The sequence below is a fragment of the Cibotium barometz genome, chromosome 58 (assembly GCF_041138505.1).
Source record: "Cibotium barometz isolate CiBa-2024 chromosome 58, ASM4113850v1, whole genome shotgun sequence".
Classification (NCBI taxonomy): Eukaryota; Viridiplantae; Streptophyta; class Polypodiopsida; order Cyatheales; family Cibotiaceae; genus Cibotium; species Cibotium barometz.
Window position 1 is genome coordinate 5,411,702 of NC_141103.1, and position 21,998 is coordinate 5,433,699.

Below are 21,998 nucleotides of genomic sequence, written 5' to 3' on the forward strand. Positions count from 1 at the left end.
GAAACCCTGTTTTCTAAAAGGACCATCTTACGCCAGAATGCTAGAGGGAGCATTTGGTATATGTTTTTCTAGGGAAGTTCGGTTGTAATCAGCTAGTGAGGAGTGTTCAAAAGACGGCTCACGCGGAAAAGCCTACCCAGGTCCTGACCAGCCTCGGTATGGTTGAAAAATGGCGAGCTTCCGGTACGATGGATGAGGGTCGACGAAGCGGTCCCTGAGTGTGAATAGATGGATGGGATGTGATGTGAATAGATGTGATGAGATGTGATGTGAATGGATGGATGGGATGTGATGTGAATAGATGGGATGTGATGTGAATAGATGTGATGAGATGTCATGTGAATCAGATAGATGTAAATCAATGGATGGATGGAATGTGATGTGATGTGAATAGATGTGATGAGATGTGATGTGATGTAGATGTGAATGAATGGATGGATGGGATGTGATGTGAAGAATCTTAATTTCCAAATTTTCCTTCATCGGTGTACCTATGGCATCATTGGCAAAACTAGAACGCTCACCACCTGTCCACTCAGGGGCCTTTTCAATAGTTCCTAGCTCATAGTACCCGGCAATATATTCACTTATAAAAATCAAAATGGAATCTCCGTTGAAGATCAACAAGATCAACCAATAGATCCATATAAAAGAGCCATGGACTCATCCATTGAGGACCAGCAAGGTCAATCAATGAGATCCATGCCCGAATTCAAAAAACAACTCTTACTCCTTGCTCCAATATCTTCCACGATGCACGTGTGGGTATCTTCAGTGACCTAGAGCACCGTATGGTCAGCACCCTCTAGGATCCTTTGTTGTTGCAGGTCAACTAGCGCTTCACTCATAGGCTGCTTCCTTAGTCCCTCATGCACTGTACCGGAAGCTCACCATTTAAATCGAACCGAGGCTGGTCAAGACCTCGGTCGACCTTGCTACGTGAGACGTCCTCCGTTGACTCTCCATCAGTTGTTGCAAATTTAATAGATAGGTCTCCACCATGACCTCATTCACAAGACGGTCAAAATGCTTCCCCAACATTATTAACATAAAAGAGTCATTTAAAAAAAATAGGTCATGAATACAGTTTCTACTATAACGAACTCTCGTCTTTCCACATTGTTCCACATCAATCCACATTACTTAATCCACATCCAATTCATATGTATTCCCATTCTCATCTAGTCACATCTCATCAATCCACATTACTTAATCTACATCCAATTCATATGTATTCCCATTCTCATCCAATCACATCATTTTTCATCTCATCACATCTCATCCCCTCACATCTACCCATATTCACATCTCATCACACCTCATCCATTCACATCACATCTCATTCATTCACATCTATCCTGTTTCACATCACATATCATCCATTCACATCCCATATCATTCATTTACATCCTGATTCACATGACATCACATCTCATTCATTCACGTCCCATTTCACATCACATGACATCACATCTCATTCATTCACGTCCCATTTCACATCACATTACATCTCATCCATTCATTCACATCTATCTGATTCACATGACATCTCATCACATCTATTCACATCACATCTCATCACATCTATTCACATCACATTCCATCCATCCATTCATGCATATCTATCTGATTCACATGACATCTCATCACATCTATTCACATCCCATCCCATCCATCCGTTCATCCACATCTATCTGATTCACATGTCATCACATCTAATTCATTCACATTCCGATTCACATGTCATCACATCTATCTGATTCACATCCCATCCCATCCATCCATTCATCCACATCTATTTGATTCACATGTCATCACATCTAATTCATTCACATGTCATCACATCTAATTCATTCACATTCCGATTCACATCACATTACATATCATCCATTCATTCACATCTACCTGATTCACATCACATCTCATTCATTCACATCCCGATTCACATCACATTACATCTCATCCATTCATTCACATCTATCTGATTCACATGTCATCACATCTCATTCATTCATCCCGATTCACATCACATTCCATCTCATCCATTCATTCACATCACATCACATTCATTCATCCCGATTCACATCACATTGCATCTCATCCATTCATTCACATCACATCTCATTCATTCATCCCGATTCACATCACATTGCATCTCATCCATTCATTCACATCTATTTGATTCACATCACATCTCATCATATCTAGATGAAGTAAATCCCGGGTAAAAATTGTTCTATGGAAAAGAATCAATGCTTGTGCCTCTCAATGAGGAAAAAAGCGTTGGTCTCTATGAGACCCAAGTGCAAGTCTTTTCCTTGATCTGACTATCGGACTTACGGGTTTGGTCAGATCAGTTCAATTAGTTAAGGCTCTTGACTATGCTAGAGTAAAAATATCATGGAGGAATCGTCCGTGCTTTCCGAGCGAGGGAAGTTTTGTCGGGTTTGATTTTGGAAGAACCGAGGGATTAGTCTCTTGTCTGGATATACGTGGGTGAGGCCCTGAGTGAGGGACCCTGCCTCGCGCAAGAAGTGCTACTTTCGCTCCCTACTAGCACCCCAGAATTCGTTGCGCGGAGGGGACATGGATCTTTCAGCTCGTATCAGAGCAAATTGGCTAAAGTGGATCAATTGAGAAACCAGAAATGTCAAAAATTTATGAAGTACAGTAAAAGGTTATAATTGTGTGATGAAATTCATACAAATTGATATTTAGAATGAAGATTCATAAATTGGTAATTGGGTCTTCAAATGGAAGTACCACAATTGTATGGAATCCCTGACTTGCTTGAGGCCTAAACATGATGGTATTTACCTTAAAATTCTAAGGACCGTGACTACCCGTATATACCGAGGGTATAACTGCAGTACTTTACTGGCAGTATATACGAGTAAATCTAAGACCTTAAAATTATAAGCAAAAATGCTATCCAGATGATGAATTCTAATGTGGTTGATATGATTTTAAAATTTTGGTTGAGAATTGATGAGTTGATTTGGATTCTGATTGAAAAATGATGATTCTTGAATTTTGGTTGAAAGCAATGAGCTGAGCAAAACCACAATGAGGATGAATGGGACGAGTCCTTGTGTTGATGTTCGTAGCTGGAATGACGACAATGAGGATGAATGGGACGAGTCCTTGTGTTGATGTTCGTAGCTGGAATGACAATAATGACTTCAGCAAATCACTATGAGATTAGTGGATTGTGCTGATGACAGCTTGCTACTGTTAACACTTGACCCAGTGGATCAAGTTAAGGGATGACAAATTAAAAACCTGTATAATTGAAATTCCCATGGAGGAATGTTCAGATGGAAATTTTGGTCTAATGGACCATTATTGTGTTAAGGATATGAATGATATGATCTGAATAAATTGTTATGTGATGATGAATTCTATATAAGAGATCTTTATCCCAGGAATCTGTTGGGTTCACCAGACTATAAGGAACCCCAGAATCAGTTGGATCTTAAGGGAAAGAGTTGTCCTCTAGTTTGTGAAGATGAGGACATCTCGAGTTTTTTAAGTGCGGTAGGATGTAAGATTCCTCCCTCCAGATTTTGAGGTATGCAGGTGTAAGAATCTCCCCTTCTGATCTTATAATTATTCCCCTCTCTGAAATAAAAGAAAGATCATGTTTTACCTGTTTTGACCTGGAGAGAGAAAATGTCTAGAGGGAGGTAATTCAAAATTGAGATATTTTTGCATATAAAAATCCTCCTAGTGTCTAAAATGGTTTCCCCTGAAACAGAAATTCAAAAAGAACTTTCCAATGTACAATTGGAATTAATTGAAAATATGTATAAAGGACCTTAGACTAAGGGTCTAGATTTTCGGAAATTTTTGGATTATGATCCAATTAAGGTTCCTATGGGCCAATAAACTCTTCGTATCACTTGATAAGGACCATAATAGCGATGAGCTAGTTTGGTGTTGGTGCTTCCCTTCAAAGACGCATATCTTGACTTTGGTATTCTCAAAAGAACCCAATCTCCCACTTTGAATTCCAATGGTCTTCGATGAACATTGGCATATTGTCTCATTTTCTCTTGTGCAACCTTAAAATTACTTTTGCATTGTTGCAACAAAGCTTGCATCCTTTCAGCTTCCTCCTTGGCATTATGGTTAGAAGTCTCATATGTACCCATCCACATAGGCAAATTGACCTTGTAACCATATAAAGCCTCAAAGGGTGACATGCCAATGCTCACATGATATGTTGAGTTGTAAGCAAACTCAACCAAAGGTAACCAATCATCCCATGTGCTTTGAGTATCATGACAATAGTGGCGTAGATATGTTTCCACCCATTTGTTTACTCTTTCTGTTTGACCATCGGTTTCGGGATGATAGGCGGTGCTTGGAGTAAGCTTGGTTCCCATATATTCAAACAATGTTCTCCAAAAAGTGCTCATGAATTTGACATCGCGATCACTCACAATTTGTGACGGCATACCATGTAACTTGAAAACCCCATCAACAAATTGCTTGGCAACATTTTGGGCTGAATATGTGACCTTGGAAGGAATGAAATGGGCCACTTTGGTCAATCTATCCACCACAACATACAAGCTGTCCCACCCTTTCTTTGTGCGCGGAAGGTTAGTAATGAAATCCATTGATATATGACTCCATTTGCCTTCGGGAATGGGCAATGGCTGAAGCAAACCCCCCGGTTTATGTGTAGGATCCTTGTTCAATTGACATGACCGGCACCCACTTACATAAGCATGAATGCTCTTCCACATCCCCTTCCAAAAGAAACTTTTCCTTATTGCATCAAAGGTTTTGTAGACACCCAAATGACCAGCCATAGGAGTACAATGCATCTCTTCCATGATCTTCTTGATAAATGATGAAGTAGGAACCAAGTTGACTTTTCCTTTGTAGTAGAGGAGACCATTTTTCAGCTCATAATGGGGTAACTCTTCACATACACCTTGCTGTAATTTCTGCACTATTTGTGAGGTTTCTTCATCAAACAAGTACTCTTCTTGTATCTCCATGATCCAATCTTTATGCACCTCAGAAATAGCATACAATGAGCAGGCCCACATACGAGACAAGGAATCGGCAACCACATTTTCTTTGCCCTTTGTGTATGTGATTTCAAAATCATAGTTTTGTAGTGTTGCTACCCACCTTCTTTGCTTAGGAGACAAATTGGGTTGTGTGAGGAAATACTTCAGCACCCTATGATCACTTCTCACATAAAAATGACTCCCATATAAGTAATGGTGCCATTTCTTGATAGCATGGAGTATAGCAATCATCTCTTGCTCATACACATGGAGTTCTCTTTCTTTGTCATTCAGCTTTCTACTTTCATAAGCAATGACTCCATGGTCTTGGTAAAGTACCGCACCAATCCCTCTTCCACTTGCATCCGCCCTTATTGTGAAAGGTTTGGTGAAGTCTGGACATACCAAAATAGGTGCTGATGTGAGCATCTTCTTCATATCTTCAAAGCTTTTGTTGGCAATGGCATCCCAAAAGAAGGTTTCTTTCTTCAATTTGTCCGTCATTGGGGCTGCAATTTCTGCATAGTGGGCAATAAAGCGCCTATAGAATGAAGATAACCCCAAAAATCCCCTCAATTGAGTAGTGTTTGAAGGAACCGGCCAATTCCTAATACATTCCACTTTCTTTGGATCCACACAAATGCCATCCTTGCTCACAATGTGACCCAAATATTCCACCTCATGTGCCATGAAGGTACATTTTGTCTCCTTAACATACAACTTGTTTTGCCTCAAGACCTCCAAAACCTCTTTCACGTGCTTCAAATGCACTTCCTCATGTTTGCTATAGATAAGTATGTCGTCGAAAAAGACCAATACAAACTTGTAGAGGAAAGGTTGAAGCAATTTGTTCATTAATGCTTGAAAAGTTGCCGGTGCATTGCATAATCCAAACGGCATAACCATGAATTGGTAAAGACCCCTTTCTGTACGAAATGCTGTTTTGAACTCATCACCACTTTTCATCCTTATTTGATGGTATCCGAAATGCAAATCAATCTTTGAAAAGCATGTGGCACCCTTCAACTCATCCAAAAGATCATCCACCCTTGGTATTGGAAAACGATTTTTGATGGTGATCTTATTCAAATCACGGTAATCAATGCACATGCGGAAAGTACCATCCTTTTTCTTCACAAGTAGCACCGGAGAAGCAAAAGGAGATTGACTTGGTTCAACCCATCCCATGTCAATGAGTTCTTTGACTTGCTTTGCCACCTCTTCCTTTTCAACCTTTGACAAACGATAGGGAGGCTTGTTGATTGGTTTGGCATTTGGTTCCAAATCAATAGCATGATCAACACTCCTCTTTGGCGGCATTGATTTTGGCATGGTAAACACATCTTCATAATCCTTGAGTAGCTTAACCATGTCCACATTTTCGATGCAATCCTTTTTGCTATTATCTTCCTCTTTGCAAAGCTGTAGTACATAAACATAGCCCTCTTTCTTGAACTCTTTCTTCATTTGAGTAGCATTGATCATGAAGAGCTTGGACCCTTGCATTCCATTCAATGTAATAACCCCTCCATGATGCACAAAACTCATGAAACTTTTCTGTAAGTTCATGGTAAAAGAGTTCAAAGTGGACAGCCAATCACATCCAAGTACTATGTTAATTGGTCCCAACTCAATCACCAAAAGATCAACTTTGCAAGAGTAGCTCTTGGACAACTCCAATTCTGTACTTTGACACTTCATATTACAACCCATTGAATCACCATTGGCCACTTGCACCATGTGCTTGTTTGGTAAAGAAGTTGGTTGCATTTTGAGAGTGTTCAAAGACCTTTTATTGACAAAACTATGCGTGCTTCCAGTATTAATGAGTGCATATGCTGTTCTCCCATTCACCTTGATCTTCAATCTCAATGTGTTGGCACCCTTACTTCCTGCATAAGCATCATGAGAGATTGTACACAAGGTAGTATGTGCACTATTGTTTTCATTCCACACGCATAGAGGCATCCCATCATCCATTTTGTCAAGAGCAAACTTTAGTTTCCCACCCGGATCAAAAGGAAACTCGGGATTTTCTTCATCAAAACCATCATCATGAGAACCTCCACCCTCATGAGGATCTCCCCATCCTAAGGCATCATTGCATTCAAGGAATTCCTCCTCCTCATGATTAGCATTGTCCTCAGTGATAATGTAGCTTATGGACATATCCTTGGATTTGCATACTTTGAAGTGATCCTTGTTCCATTTTTCTCCACATTTGAAACATAGACCTTTGAGCCTCATTTCATGCAAACGGTCCTCCTTGATAACCTTGCTTTTTGAACCCCCATTTGCTGGCTTGGACTCATTGTATGTAGCTTTGTTGGACATAAATGGTGGTTTAAATGGAAGTCTATTAGACCCTCTACCATACACGGTAGGAAATCTTGGAAGATTAGGTCTTGTGTTTGCATGAGAACCCATGTCAGTCCTTGTGATCACTTTCCCTTTGATATTCCCTTTGCTAGCCCACTTTGTCAAGTACTTCTCTTCATGAATTTCTGCAAGCATCATTGCCTTCTTCAAAGTGGCGGGTTCATGAGACTTGACATCACCACCAATAGGAGCTTTCAAGCCCCTTATATACTTGACAACAAGATAATGCTCATCAAAGTCGTCCAAGTATAATAGAAGCTTTAGAAACTTATGAGAATATTCCTTCACGGTAGTGATTTGCTCTAGCTTGTCCCATTCCACAATGTGATTGTTCCTTTGCATGCGAGAAGTAAACTCTTCTGCCATGTCATTCTTGAATTCTTCCCAAGTAGTGATGACATAACCATGAGATTGCTTCCTCCTCCACCAAGTGTGAGCAAAACCTTCAAGATGAAGTGAGGCGAAGTAGACTTTGGCAATCTCGCTCCTTGGGCTGATTTCGAAGTAGAGATCCATCTTGTTTGCCCACTCTTCAAAGTCTTCGATAGAATTTGATTCTCCTTTGAACTTATTAAATATGATTTTGTCCTTCACAGCATTGTCAAAATCACCATGCATTCTTGAACCCCTCTGCTGTGCTCTTGGATCATCAAATCCTCTTCCTTCACCCAAGTGTCTATGCATTTGCTCATCTTCCAATTGCCAATCACCTGCATCTTTAAATCCCTTCTGTTCATACCCTCTTCTTGCATCTTGCATAAAGAATGAAGTTCTTGGAATACTGGCATTGGATCTCTCATAAGAAGCATCACCCATAGGTCTCTTGCCCTTGTCCATGTAAGAAGAATGTGGCATCATTTGAGGTGGCATCATTTGTCTTACTTTGTTCTCTTCTGGCATAGAAGGCTTTCCATCATGTTTGGCATCATAATGTACACCATCCATTGCATTCATATCGGCTTCTTGGTTGAGCTTGAGAGGAGCCAATGCACTAATGGCTTTCTCCAAGTCTTTTAACTTTCTTTGCATCACGTCATCCAGGTAGTGGTGTCGCTTGTCGAACCGTTCCATGAGGTGTTCACCAAATTGTTGTTGCCGATTTGTTTGGTTATTTTTAATCCTTTGAAACATACTCTCCGTAGCCATTAACATCATGTCCACTGTTAGCGGAGTAGTTCCCAAAGATTGAGGCATTTCCACTGGCTGAGATTCATCTGGAGATGGTGCTTTTATGGTTGAACTTTCTTCATTTCTCGTTGATGAACTCGTTGCCATCATTGCTTCCGGTTGTCTTTGATCATTTTCATTCCGGGCTCCCTTGTTTTGACCTCCTCTAGTCATTTCCATGCGCGTAATTGATCCCTCCTTGCAAAGACCACTTACTTGATTTTTTTCTCTCTATTCAAACGGTATCCGATTTGGGTGATCTTTATATCGATGCGAAGCTCTTCACGAGACGAATAAGAATCCCCAAAAACAGATCTGAAAAAGTCAACAGCCTTTGACCAGTCAACTGTACCGGCTGAAAGTCAACTCTTGATGTTAACCGCTCAATTCTTATCCGATTTGGGTGATCTTTATATCGATGCGAAGCTCTTGACGAGACAAGTAAGGATCCCCAAAAATAGATTTGAAAAAGTCAACAGCCTTTGACCAGTCAACTGTTCTAGCTGAAAGTCAACTCTTAACTTTGACCGCTCAATACTACTCCGATTTGAGTGATCTTTAGCTTGTTTGAAAGAGGTTTTCGGGTAGATTGAAGAGATTTCAGGACAGATTTGAAAAGCTTTTGAAAAACCTAGAAATTCAAGGATTTGTCCTGGCTGCAAGTAGGCAAATTTTGTAAAAATTTTACCATGGTCTCCCCTCTTTTTGCACCAAATCTCAATCAAATCAAAGCATCTCAATCAAGTATTAAAATCCTTATGCATTTGACCACTGTAAGCAAATCAATCCTCAATCATTTTTCCATCTGAGCATGTGACCTTATGGCATCAATTTTATCCTTTTGCATAAGAAGTCGATGTAGAGGATTTGCTTGTTTGCTCAAGTCGAATAAAGTGGTCGATGAAGCGCGTCGATGCTTGCCGATCTCCCGGCCAAGCAGTTCTCACCCCTTCACCAAGTTTACATCCAAGGTGAAGGTTGAGGCCATTTCTTTACCACCAAGTACCTAATCCTCTTCCTTACCGCGTTACCCGGGGCACTAACGGCAAGGAAGATTCAAGACATTCTCCCCTTGGCCTCTCCTCCAAATGCCAAGGTACCCTTACTTCATTCTAGATTCTAGGAATAAAATCGTGAGTTACAAGCTCAAATGAATGAGTAGAGTTGACTTACAATTGATTTATAGCATGACTCATGCTCATTTATATCATAATACATGGTTCATAGTGCTTCCTTCATCACATCCACTCATGGCAATGTCAATACATTTCCACATACATCAACAACATCCAAGTGTCACGGAGCGGTGATCTCGGGTCGTGTTCTGGGCGCGAGTTCCTGCTCGGGACTAGAAAATCCAGTACAAAAGTGAAAACAAAGAGCACTTGCTGAATCCTGCACCTCAAGACCTATAGCTCGTCTCAAAGAGGACGACGAGCCGGTCGTTTTGAGTACTAGAACTCCAAAAACAGAGTTTGTATGAGAGAGTTATGACCAAAAACGTGCAACCGGCAAATGGAAAATGGTGTCACCAAAAAGTGGGCTTCCAATCCAAAACATTTTATTCAATCCCCCAAATGTGCCAAAAGCTATGCTCACTTATGCCAATATGCAAGGCATAGCATTGAATGGCTATGTGTAGCATTCAAGCATTCATAATGCATAAAGAGCAGCATGAATGGCCATGATTAAAGTCCAATTTCTGAAAATTAGGGTTTTATGTGTAATAAAACCCTAATTCACTCCATAGCTTGAAAGAATGCTTCAAAATTGTAAGGAAGTGATGGAGCAACTCACCAATGTCACCCGGGAAGCCTTAATGCTTGAATTTGTTGAAGGAGATGAAGATTAGGGTCACTTTGGTGAAAAACGTGGGCAGCTTTGGTAGTGATTTTCAGCCACATTGGGAGCCCCATTGCTCATGGAAAATAGGTGAAATACTTCATAAAACATTGCTAGATACATGAGAGACTCAATGCCCTTTGCTCATGTTGAGATTCCATGGCTAGGGTTTGCAAGAAAGCTCCCAAACAAAAAAACGTTTTTGATTAACAACTGCTAATCAAGATTAGAAATTTTTTCCAATTTGGTCTACTCATTCAAAAAAAATAGGTCCATGTGCTCAGATTTGAACCACAAACTCTACCTTAGCCATATTCCCTTCCCCCATGAATCAAATGAAGCAGAAATTTCACGAAATGAGAAGAAGAAAAGAAAAATTAAAAATCATGGATCAAAAGCCATGCTCTGATACCAATGAAAGTAACAGGGGTGGGTTAGTCCCTCACCAAGGGAGTGGCTCATGAAGGAGTCACCACTTAGCATCTCACGGGAGAAGCTCACCATTGATTCTTGGAACAGATAACATTATCATGAATGACCCATAATCCCATTTACATTGGTATTTATACTCCACCCAAGAGTTCACACCTACTTACTAGTTGTCCATGGCCTTGGGCCCATAATGCTTTCTTACAGCCGACGAAGCAGTCCCTAAGTGAATAGATGGATGGGATGTGATGTGAATAGATGTGATGAGATGTGATGTGAATAGTTGTGATGAGATGTGATGTGAATAGATGTGATGAGATGTGATGTGAATTAGATGTGATGTGAATGGATGGATGGGATGTGATGTGAATAGATGTGATGTGAATAGATGTGATGAGATGTCATGTGAATCAGATAGATTTGAATGAATGGATGGATGGGATGTGATGAACAAGCCATGCACTACAGGAAGAATCACTAGATTGTTTTTGAAATTTGACTTTACAGTCACTATAAGAAAAAGATCACAATATGTCTTGGTAGACCATATGTCAAGAATTCCAAATGGAGAACCTGCAATTGGGGTGCACGATGATCTTCCAGATGCATGCCTGTTCAAATTGACATGGTGCCTAAATGGAGCTAGGAAATATCTGAGTACCTGGCTAATGGTTTTTCACAAGATCGGCCTTTGAACAAGGATAAAATGCATCGGCTTATTAAGGTGGCCGCACCATATCAATTGATTGTGGGAGAACTACATAAGCAGGGCAAAGACAATATCCTGAGAAGATGTGTGTGAGAAGATGAGTTTGTCATGGTATTAGAAGAAGCACACTCAAGAATAATCGGAGGACATTGCTGGGAAGTTATAGCTCGCAAGGTGCTTTAAGCAGGACTATGGTGGCCTATGTCATTCGGAGATGCCATAGAATTTATAAAGAGATGCGAAGAATGTCAACAAATTGCTATTCCACAACAAAAAGACACGATGCCACCTACCTCTATAATTGTGAGCTGTAATGTGAGGTAACCTTTTGAGAAATGGGGTATTGATTTTGTTGGACCCATTAGTCCAGCAGCACACCCATCACAATCTCGTTATGTGATCGTTGCCCCACAGATCACTTCACTAAGTGGGCAGAGGCGAGAGCCTCTAAAAAAGCTTAGTTCTCCTTTGTTGAACTTGGAATGCTTGAGCATATAGGACTCCTTAGGGTATCACCAATTTCATGGATAATGGCAAAGGCTACTTCACGTCGTGAAACACCTGAGTATACTTCATGTTGTGAAATGCCTGGGGGGGCTACTTTAGTCGTGAAACGCTTCAAGCTACTTCACGTGTGAAGCATTACAGATTTATTCACGTCATGAAATGGTCACATGAGTCCAACCAATCTTTTATGGTCACGTGGAAGGGCCAATTAAGACACTTGTCGAGCTGATGGCTAGTGCATAAATACACTGCCTTTCCCTTTTCGGGCACTTTTGCTCATTCTCTTCACTCGCGGTGGATCGTCTTCCTCGCATCTTCACTCTCACCGATTGCTCGTGATCATTGTTTGCGCTTTGGTGTCTCATCACCTCAGACTCATTCGTTCTTAGGTAGGAGCTCATGCTTCAAATCTTTGATTATTATGATATACTTCTTTTCACAAATTGAATTGCCATACCTACACACAGATGTTGTTGCTTTTCATTTTCTTGATTATATTTTTATCTATCCTTGCATTTCTTGCATGGACAAAATCACAACACTAATAATTCATACAAGTTGGGCAACGTGAAACAACATTCTGCTATTTCATGGCACAACCCACGTTTGTTGTGAGTACACTCTCTCACACACAAGCATGAAAGAGGCACATGCACTAGAGTGCTCTCTCTCTCTCTCTCTCTCTTCTCTCTCTCTCTCTCTCTCTCTCTCTCTCTCTCTCATACACAAGACAACAAGGGAAGAGTTCTCATAGCATAAAGGGGGATCATCTTCCTTGCATCTTTGCTCTCATCCGCTGCTCTTGATCGTCATTGTGCTCTAGCCTCTCATCACCTCAGCCTCATTCATTCTCAGGTAGGAGCTCATGCTTTAAATCTTCAATTATTATGATATGCTTCTTTTCACAAATTGAATCACCATTCTTGCACACAAATGTTGTTGCTTTTCATTTTCTTGATTATCTTTTTATCTATTCTTGCATTGATTGCATGGATAAACCATCATAACACCAAAAATTCATACAAGTTGGGCAACGTGAAATAGTAGTTTGTTGTTTCACGGCCCAATCCATGTCTGCCGTTTCACGGCCCAACCCCAGTTGTGAGACCCCTGCCCCCTCCGAGGGCGTTGCGGCGGCGGAAGCAGCGTCAGCCTCTCGTACGGGGTGGGGATCCACACTCGGGGCCTCGCCCGTGGATCTTCGGACAAGAGACTAGCCCGGCGGTTTCTTTGAAACAACAGAGCCCGAAAAAACTTCCCTCGCCCGGAAGGCATGAGCGATTCCGCCATGGGAAAATCTTCTAAAGGGGGAATTAATCTAACGAGTCTAGTCTCTTGACTAGTTAAACTAATCTGACCAAACCTGAAGTCACATGGTCAGATAAAAGAAGAGACTTGCACTTGGTCCATAGAATCACCGCTTTTTTCCTCCTTTGTAACGAGCTGATTTCCTCCCACAGAACAAGGGTCTTCTCAGGACTTAATCTAACGTAACTAATCGTATCTTAATTGTTTCGCAAGAATCCCCCGATCCGCGGGCCCATGGGTTAGCCAACCACCTAACCACTGTATTAGTGGGATTCCTTTATAAAGATTTGGTTATGTTGTTTTGCCCGGTACTGAGGAGCTAGCTTTCAAGCAAAATTTAAAGTAGGCATACAACGTACACACCCGATATGAAATTCCCATTTATAAACAGATTTGACTGTCTTTAAAAATAATCCTTCAATGAAAATCATAATATTATTGATCATCATCCTCCAAAATTCTGAGTCCATTGTATTACAAATGTGTCCTCTAGACTCTCCGTTGAAGACCAGCTAGCCAACCAACGAGATCCAATATCAAAATTTGATTCACAAAAGTCATTCTTTTTAGTCCATCCGAATCTTCCTCGACGCACGCATGGGTGTCCTAGCAACCGTGAGCCCGTGCATCATCTGGTCAGAACCCTCTAGGATCCTACTTAGGTGTCCTAGCACTTCACTCAGGGACCGCTTCGCCGGTCCTCGCCCATCATACCGGAAGCGCACCATTTTAACCGTACCGAGGTTGGTCAAGACCTCAGCAAGCTTTGCCGCGAGCGACGTCCCTCGACGACTCCCCGCCAGCTGTTGCAACGAACCTCCTCTTAGTAAAACACATGCCAAATGCTTCCTCCAGCATTCTGACGTAAAACATTCCTTTAAATGAAAATAGAGGTTCTATGCAAGTAAAATTCTCAGTTTGAGATTGGCTCCACAAAACCCCTTTTTCCATAATTCCTAGTTTCATAAAATGAGAATCCTTGATCTCTTATCAGGGTAATCTACCCATCATTTGATTGATTATCCAACTAGATTCTTGGTAATTTCGGTCAAAGGAAAACTAGTTTAGTTCAACGGTAGTCTATTCTTTGTATTTAGGAACTGGAATTGGTCATGAAGTTTTTGCTTGATTCAGATCGAGAGATGGACAAGTAGGTTTACTGTCTGTCCCTCTTGTAGTCAAATCATTCGATTTAGTTCTAACAAGGATTTTCTTTAGATAAACATCTATTTTTGGGTAAATACCAATTTAGTGATTTAACCACATAAATATCTAAAGATATTCTTTCTACCATTTAATTTCTCAACCTTAATTCCCTAGGTGGAATTATGGGAAAAATTCCTCTTTTGCCCATAAAAATTAATTCAAGTTTTTCTCTACTTAAATATCATAAAAATTATTCTTTTAATTGAATACAATTATCCATTTTTTTAAAATAAGCTTAAAATTTCTCTTTTTCTCATTTAATGAGTGCAATCCAAGTGTCATGGAAATTCCTCTTTTATCATAAAATGAATTTATCTAAAATTCCTCTTCAATTTAAATAAAAATATGCATTATGCCAAATATACCAAGAATTTCTCTTTTTCCATTTAAATGTTTGAGATCCAAATATGATGGGAATTCCTCTTTCATGATTTAAATTTAATCATATATAAAATAATTCTAACCAAAATTTCTCTTAAAAATTAAATAAAAATATACATTAATCTTAATATAACAAGAATTCTACTTTTTCTATTTAAATGATTAAAATCCAAATATGATGGGAATTCCTCTTTTATCATTTAAATTTTTCTTATGCATAAAAATAAATTTAACTAAAATTTCTCTTAAAATTAAATAAAAATATCCATTAATTTCATTACACTAAAATTTTCACTTTTCTCATTTCAATTATTGAATTCCAAATATGATGGGAATTCCTCTTTCATCATTTAATTTTATTCATGCATAAAAATAAATTTAACTAAAATTTCTCTTTAATTTTAACTAAAATATCCATTATTTTAATATTCTAATTTTTCTCTTTCTCCATTATTATGCATGGATCTCCATTGTCATAAGAACTCCTCTTTTATCATAAAAATAAAATTACTAAAAATTCTTCTTTTTCTCTAATTAACTATTTATACATAAACATTCAAAATTAATTTTCCATGGATATGATGAGAATTATTCATTTAATATAGGAGACTAATCCTAGAATATGGTAGGAAGTCCTCTTTTCACATTATGCATAAAAATGATTTATGTGTTAATTTCTAAAATTTTTTCCATAGCTCCCCTGCTATTATTGATAATTTTCAATAATTTTTAAAAGCATAAGACTAGTAATACACTTATGATAGCTTAACTATCAATAGATCTAAATCTATTGATAGTTAATTTTTAATAATTTTTAAAAGCATAAGACTAGTAATACACTTATGACAGCTTAACTATCAATAGATCTAAATCTAATTTATGGATCTAAATCATAATTTTATCATAATTTATGTAACATAAAAGCATTAAAAAGACATTTCTTTAGCCTCTAGCTTGACTAGCATAGAGATACAACATTTGAATAGAGAATTTGTCATAGGAATGACCATTCTTTGGGGGAGAGAGAGATATACTTAAAAAGCATCCTAAATTAAGCATAAATGTAAACTTTTTATGATTTATCATTAGAGAGCTTCATTTGCATTGAAAAACCATTCATTTGAATACTTCTCAAGCTTGAGCGGGGTTAAGAAGTGAAAAACATTTGGAATAGTAGCGAAAAAACCATAAAGTCACTTCTTACCTCTTGTTTTGCTTGCTTCTCTATTCTTAGAAGAGGCCCCCAACCAATCAATTGGTTAGTATGTTGAGAGGAAAGCTCCAAGGAAGGTTGAAGAGAGAGAGAAGCTCCAATCTCTCCAAAATGTAGAGGATTTTTACAGGATAATAGAAAATATATTTATTCTAATGTAATATTGGCATGGTCTAGTTCACAGATGAGAATAAAAAAGAATGAGGGTCTATTTATAGGTGAGGGAGGCCACTAACTGAGTCCAACTAAGTTCTAGAATTTTCCAGCTTCAGTTTGGCTGAATTTGGACAAGATTTGGACCAGTTTAGCTCCCTTTTTGATCTAGTTTGATCTAGAGAGAGGAGAGATAAAAATATCTTAATATTTTTGAATTTAAAACTCATTCACATGTGTGAAATAGGAACCTCCTTGAATTCTCCCCCTTTCCTTACCAAGGTGTCAAAATTGTATGATTACTCCAAAATATCTCATTTTTTTAGTAATATCTCATAGTTTTTAACTAATGAACCTTGTACTTAGTCAACTCTTCATCTTATGTGGGCATTTACTCATTTTTGGGCATTTTCTTTTATTCATTGGATTTATCTCATTCCAACACTTGGATTAATCTTATTGGTTCATAAGAACCTTAATTGGACCATAATCTAAAATTTTCAAAAAAATTTGACCCTTAGGCACTAAGGTCTTTTAAATCATTTTTAATTGATTCCTAATGCACCTTGGAAAATTTATTTTGATTTTCTATTTCAGGAAAATATATTTTTGATATTTGTAGAATTTTTATATCAAAAAATATCTCAATATTAAATTGCCACTCTCTAGAATTTTTCATCTCTCTAGGCAAAAACAAGGAAAAATAATATTTTCTTGTATTCAGAAATAGGAAATGATTACAGGGGATTGAAGTAAAGGCTTATTCATTATTTAGGCTGAGGAGGAATCTTACATCCTCTCCTACTTAAAAAACGTGAGATGTCCTCATCTCGCAAAGTGGGGGTAATCTTTTGCCAACTCTTCTTTCTCCAAGTGGTGTCTTCTAGAGGGAAGACTTCCACTTTACTAAAAATTCTCAGAGGACTCTGCACGTCAAGGATTTCCTTAGGTTGGAGTACCATCTGGCCTTGAGTCGGAGAGATCAATTGTTTATCATCAAGCACATGACTCGGGCTGGGTACATATTTCTTAAGCAAACTGACATGGAATACATTATGTAACTTGAGATGGGGAGCCTTGATATAGGGAGGCAGAAGAAGTTTATAGGCTAGATCACCCACTTTCTTTATAACAGCATATGGCCCACAGTATCTGGGAGAGAGCTTCTTGTACTTCCTTAAGAATAAGAAACTTCTTTTTGGTCGTACGCGAATGAAGATCATATCTGATTCTTCAAACTCTCTCTCTGATCTCTTTTTATCTGCATACTGCTTTTGCCGATCTTGGGTTGCCTTTATATATTTACTACAGATTGATTGCATTTGCTGGTCCATGTCATCAAACATTTGTCTGGACATCTTGACTCTGATCAATGGGTCAGACCAAGTCAACAGTGTAAGGCAATCTTGCCCATACAAAGCTTTGAAAGGACTCATCCCAATGCTTCCATGATAAGAAGCATTGTAAGAAAATTTGACTAGATTCAAATGGCTTAACCACTTCTTGGGTTCCCTGCCCCGCAGCATGACCAAAGGATATCTTCTATTCCCTGGTTCACTCTTTTAGTTTGGCCATCTGTTTCGGGGTGATAGGCTGTGCTGAGATCCAAGAAAGTTCCTACTGCTTTGAAGAATGTAGTCCAGAATTTTGATGTGAATTTGGGATCTCTGTCACTTACTATCCTCCTGGGTAAGCCATGTAATCTGAAGATCTTTTTAAGGAAAACTTGGGCAACATCCACTACAGTGTATGTTTCTTTCACTGGAATCAAATGGGCAACTTTGGTTAGCCTGTCAACTACCACAAAAATGGAGTTGTAACCTGATTGCACTGAAGGTAATCCACTGACAAAGTCTATACTGATACATTCCCACTTCATTTGTGGAATGTCTAGAGGCTGCAATTTCCCTGGCATCTTGACTCTCTCTGCCTTGACTCTGACACATTAAGCATTTCCGCACATGATCAAGTACATCCTTTTTTAGTCCTGGCCAGAAGAAGCTTTTCTTCATAGACATATAGGTTTTTATAAACCCTGGATGTCTAGCTATCAGGCTATCATGGTCTTCTCTCAGAATTCTTTCTTTTATTCCCTCATCATTGGGGATACATAGCCGATTATTATAATACATGCATCCTTCATCCAATTTGTACCCAAGAACTTGACTCATTTCTTGAGGAGTCTTGCTTTCCTGCATCAGAAGGGTAGCAATAGGGGAAAAGAATTTGTCCTGCATGATTTTCTTCTTTTCTTCACTAAAATCAATGGATTTGACACCATTGTAATTGCAAGCAAGGAGGCTTTTTTGTTGCTGAGTGCATCTGCAACCACATTTTCTTTCCCCGGTCAATAATTTCAAAATCGAATTCCTTCAGGGTTTGCATCCATCTCCTTTGACATATGTTGAGATCCCTTTGGGTGAAGATCCACTTAAGACTTTGATGATCTATCATCAAGGTGAACCTTTGTTCCAAAAGATAATGTCTCCACAACTTCAGAGCATACACTACTGAGAGTAACTCCAAGTCATGGGAACGACAAAATTTCTCTCATGTGTTCTGAGTTTTTTGGATTCATGGACCACTGCATGACCTTCCTGCATCAGAGCACCGCCTAAGGCAAACCCACTGGCATCAGTAACTACCTCAAAGGGTTTGGTAAAATCTGGTAACTTAAGGTCAGGCTTGGTTACTAAGGCTGTCTTCAGTTTATCAAAGGCACTCTGACACATTGCACTCCACTGAAAAAGTGTACTCTTCTTGAGAAGGTTAGTTAAAGGGGATGCTATCTGAGCATACCTACGTATAAAGATCCTATACCATCCGGTTAATCCTAAGAATCCTCTGACTTCCTTTACTGTCTTAGCTTATGGCCCTTCTACGACTGCTTGGATCTTTGTGGGTGAGGAGAAATCCCATTTTTTGACACTATGAATCCCAAGTATTCCACCTAGTTAACAGAGAAAGAACACTTGCTCTTTTTTACAAAGAGTTGGTGTTTCCTTAGGATTTCCAGGACCTTGCGCACATGATCTTCATGATCTGCAGCATTCTTTGAGTATACCAAGATATCATCAAAGAAGACAAGAACAAAATCATCCAAGTATTCTCTGAAAATATCCTGCATAAGACGATCAAATGTTGCTGGGGCATTAGTCAATCCAAACGGCATAACTATGAACTCATAATGCCCATAGCGAGTATTGAATGCTGTCTTTGGGATGTCATGCTCCTTGATTCTGATCTGCTAGTACCCAGATTTAAGATCTGGGTACTACCAGAGCGAGTATTGAATGCTGTCTTTGGGATGTCCTGCTCCTTGATTCTGATCTGGTAGTACCCAGATTTAAGATCTATCTTTGTGAACATTTGGGTCCCACTTAACCAATCTAGAAGTTCATCAATCCTAGGAATAGGATACTTATTTTTAATTGTTAATTGATTCAATCCTCTGTATAGTCAATACTACAGAGTCTTAACATTCCATCTTTCTTCTTTTGAAAGAGAACGGGCGTACCCCAAGGTGAGACACTGGGTCTGACGAATCCCTGCTCTAACAGTTGTCTTAACTGCTCCTTAAGTTCTATGGCTTCAGGGACTGGCATTTTGTATGCATGCTGGGCCACTGGCTGAGCTCCAGGGGTTAACTCAAACTCATGATCTACTTCGCAAGACGGAGGCATCTCAGTCAGCTCTTCAGGAAACACATCTGCATACTCACTTAACCACTCTGGTTCTTTAGCCTTGCATTTTATGTCTATTGGATTCATCTTAATGACATAAATAGCTTGCCTCTTTCTGAGCCCTTTTAATAATTTGGAAGCCTTGAATAATTATAGCACTAGGGATCTAGAAATTCCAGTTCCTTGAACTTTATTCCCATGAAGGTCAAGGAAAGAGATGGTTCCTTTGTGACAATAAATGTTAGCCTGATTCTTTTGGAGCCAATCCATTCCAAGGATTTCATCATAGATTCCTAAGGGTAGGACTCTAAAAACTGGCACTCTGTTACGTTCCCATCTAGACTAAACTGAATAAGGTCTATCTCAAGGTGTGTGAAAAGAATATTTCCACTGGCCAATTCCACTTGCATAGGTTTCCTTGGTTTTTGATTTAGGACTAACTTACACAGACATCCTGAGGAAATAAAAGAATGAGTGCTGCATGAATCAATTAAAATCTTGAATTGCTTACCCTAGTACTCTGCTGGAGTCTGGAGCACTGAAAATTGATGGTTATTCCCCTGATGCTCTATTGCTACATAGATCTGTCCTTTTTCTTCCTCCACTTCATCAGCTATAGTGATAGCTCTAGCTACTGTAGTCTGAGGTGGAACTCTCTCTCTTTGGTTACTCCAATTCTAGGAGGAAGTTCAGAGACTGCTTTGCATGGAGGCTGTAGACTGAGCTGGCGCTCTTCTCTGGGGTTGCTCTAATTTTGGAGCGGGGGACCCTGATTGGACTGATACGAAGGAGTCTGTTTTGTGAACTCTGGGACCCTGGCTTCCTTGGCCCACAGAAGGAGATGGGCAATCCTTGAGCTAGTGCCCAAACCCCTGACATCTGAAGCACCTGTTCTCACTTCGAAGCTCTTCCCTTTTTTGCATTCCTGAGAGAGCCGAAGAGAAAGAACTTTGAGGGAAAGGTCCTTCATTCCTGAAACTTTTCGTTTCCAGATTCTGGTTGGGACCTTGGTGTCTCTTTGGAGGTGGAAGGTTGGAAGAACTTCCCGGTGTCTAGAATCTCTTGAAGGATGAGGGAGCTGGCTTTGGGCGGGGACTTTCACGATGAAGGCTTTGGCAAAGTCCTTCGCCATTCTGATAGCTTCTGCCATGGACACTGGCTTGGCATTCTTGACCAGTGTGTCTAAGGATTCATCCGTTCCCCGAATGAACTTGGCCATAAGTTGCTCTTCGTCTAGAGGTGGTGAATACTTGAGTAGAAGAGCAAATGCCTGGTGATATTCTTTGATGGTTTTGCTCCCTTGGTTTAGCTCTAAAAATTCATTCATTTTGGTTTCTAAGAACCTAAGGGGACAAAACCTCTTCCTTAAATAGGCTTTAAGATCGTTCTAGGACTGGGTATTCCTATCCAAATGGTTGGTGTCACAATGGTTCCTCCATGCCACCCTGGCTGGTTCCACAATTTTCAGCCTGGCAAGAGGCATTTTGCTCCTATCATTGTAGCCTGTGACATCAAAATACTCTTCCATAGCTTCCACCCATTTCTCCACAGCCTTGCCCAGGTTCTCCCCTTATCCTTTTAAGGGTCTTGGGGCTGAGTTCTATGAAGAGCCTTGTGAACGTCGGGGTCAAGCTCTTCTTCTTCAGAGAGAGGGTCTGGCTCTGATGGCCACGGTTTCCTCGCCTCATGATTCTGCCAAAAATGATATATTATTAAATTTTTATTTTGATATCGTCCACGAGATCCTAAGACTTAAGAGGTTCGAAAAATAATTTCTTAAACAAGATAAATGATATTATTGGAGATCTATGACATATGTCCGGTAACAGATTTTACTTCATCAATTCGTCAATAAACAATCACTTATATAATAAGGAAATTTTCCACAAAACATTTCTTTATTTATAGAAAGGTTGCAATATGTACATAGAGCAGCTCGGCTCCAGAAGTCAAAATCTCCTATCGAGAGATGCATAAGACGACGGTACTGGGCT

At 39.4% G+C, this 21,998-nt stretch overlaps 1 protein-coding gene across 1 annotated transcript in view; it reads right to left on the reverse strand.

Annotated features, from left to right (window-relative positions):
- Nucleotides 1–21,998, reverse strand: part of LOC147605820 (uncharacterized) — a 147,302-nt gene that overhangs the window by 87,220 nt on the left and 38,084 nt on the right. The window lies entirely within an intron of this gene.